General features: G+C 43.6%; 1 pseudogene; it reads right to left on the reverse strand.

Annotated features, from left to right (window-relative positions):
- Positions 1-657: 657 nt before the first annotated feature.
- Positions 658-1,585, reverse strand: LOC122492042 (annotated as a pseudogene).
- Between the last annotated feature and the right edge of the window lie 604 nt (positions 1,586-2,189).

The following is a 2,189-nucleotide window of genomic DNA, read 5'->3' on the forward strand; positions in this document are numbered from 1 at the left end:
TTCTTTCTTGCTTGCTTGCTTGCTTTCTTTCTTTCTTTCTTTCCATTTAAGACAGGGAATACTTCATTCAAACTCATCAGAGAAATGGACAGCTTGGGTCTATAATAAAGCATTGTGTTTTAAAATATAGGCCAGTAATTGTATGTGAGAGTTTACACTGCTACATGCAAATTAACTGATCAGAGCACACTTTTCAATGTTTAAAACAGACCAAGCTTCCCTGTAAAAGCAGCACCTACGTGACTTTTTAAACTTCTTCTTCAACCTCTCCTTCAACACAATCCATACCAACCACCTCATAATCCTTCTCAAGGGCAGCCATGTCCTCACAGGCCTTAGGAAACTCTCCTTCCTTCATACCCTCATCCACATACCAGTGAACAAAGGCACACTTGTCATACATCAGGTCATACGTGTGGTTCAGGCAGACCCAGGCCTCAGCAATGCTGCTCAGCATGCACACATCCTGCTGTACTTTGGCCAGGTCTCTACCAGGTACCACAGTGGGAAACTGGTAATTAATGCCAACATTGGGGCCAATGGGGCATCAGTCCACAAACTGGGTGGTACACTTGGTCTTGATGGTGGTAATGGCAGCATTAGCATCTTTGGGGAACCATGTTGCCATGGTACAACAGGCAATAAGCCATGTGTTTACCATGGCGAAGGTCACATTTCACCATCTGGTTGGCTGGCTCAAAGGATTCATTGGTGATCTCTGCTATAGAAAGCTGTTTGTGGTGGGCTTTCTCAGCAGAGATGACAGGAGCATATGTGGCCAGAGAGAAGTAGATGTGGGGATAGGACACCAGATGCGTCTGGAATTCTGTCAGACCGACATTCAGGGTTCCATCAAATCTGAGGGAAGCAGTGATGGAGGACACAATTTAATCTATCAACCTATATAGGCTACTGTAGGTTGGGTGTTCAATATCAAGGCTCCTACAACAGATATCATAGATGGCCTCACTGTCTACCCTGAAGGTACAATCAGAGTGCTCCAGGTTGTTGTGGATAGTGAGGATGGAATTGTAGGGCTCAGCTACAGCTGTGGAAACCTGTGGGGCTGGAAAATTGGAGAACTCTAGCTTGGACTTCTTGCCATAATCCACAGAGGTGATTCATCAGCAGAGGAACTAGTTGCCCCTCCAAAGCCGGGGAAAACCAAGAAGCCCTTGTAGATCTGTGTACTGGTTGGCCAGTTTCTGAAATCGGTCCAAGACAAGGTCAGTAATCTCCTCGTCAATGTTGTGGTGCCCTTGGGCATAGTTATTGGTGGCATCTCCTTGCCTGTGATGAGGTGCTCAGGGTGGAAGAGCTGGCTATTGGTGCCAGTGCGAACTTCATCAATGACTGTGGATTCCAGGTCTACCAACACTGCCCTGGGCATATGCTTGCCAGCACCTGTCTCACTGAAGAGCTCTTGATGTTGAAGGAGTCATCTCCTCCTCCAGTGGTCTTGTTACTTGGCATCTGATCACTGGGCTGGATGCCGTGTTCCAGGCAATAGACCTCCCAGCAGTCCCTATCAATCTGGATGCCAGCCTGGCCAACATGGATGGAGATGCATTCATGCATGGTTGCTGCTTTGCAGCTGCCAAGCAGATGGCAGAGAGGAAGAGAAGTTGTTGCTTGTTAGAGCATGACACTTAGGCAGTTGATGTTAGAGAAACTCCAAACTAACATTCTTTTACCTGCGGAGAAGATAAAATACGCAATAGGAGTGTGGCTAAAATCACATATACCTGTCTCAATTACTAGAAAAGCAATTTAAAGCATTTTCCACATGGCTGGTATCTACTGGATATTAGTGCCTTAATAGCCATCATTTATAGAGCATAGTTCTATGCTTGTACGTCTACTTTCTCATTTAATTCTTACATAAAGTGAACAGTTTCACAATTGATAGGTGATGGAGGCTGGGTTTGAACCCAGGCAGTTTGGCTCTGGAGTGTATATTCTTAACCAATCTATACTATTGCCTCTCAAAAGTCTTGCTTGTTCATTTTGTTTGTTTTTCAAAAGTCTTAAAAGACAACAGCTTTTTCAAGATTATTTAGGATGAAGAAACATAGGTGAAGAATAAAAAAATAGCCCATAAATTTTTTATGTGGCTTTTTGAATGGGATAATTATTGTCTTATGTGGCAGTTTCAAATAATTATTTGATATTATTATTTTATGTGTTTT

This window comes from Prionailurus bengalensis, chromosome C2, assembly GCF_016509475.1.
Source record: "Prionailurus bengalensis isolate Pbe53 chromosome C2, Fcat_Pben_1.1_paternal_pri, whole genome shotgun sequence".
In the NCBI taxonomy this organism is placed as follows: domain Eukaryota; kingdom Metazoa; phylum Chordata; class Mammalia; order Carnivora; family Felidae; genus Prionailurus; species Prionailurus bengalensis.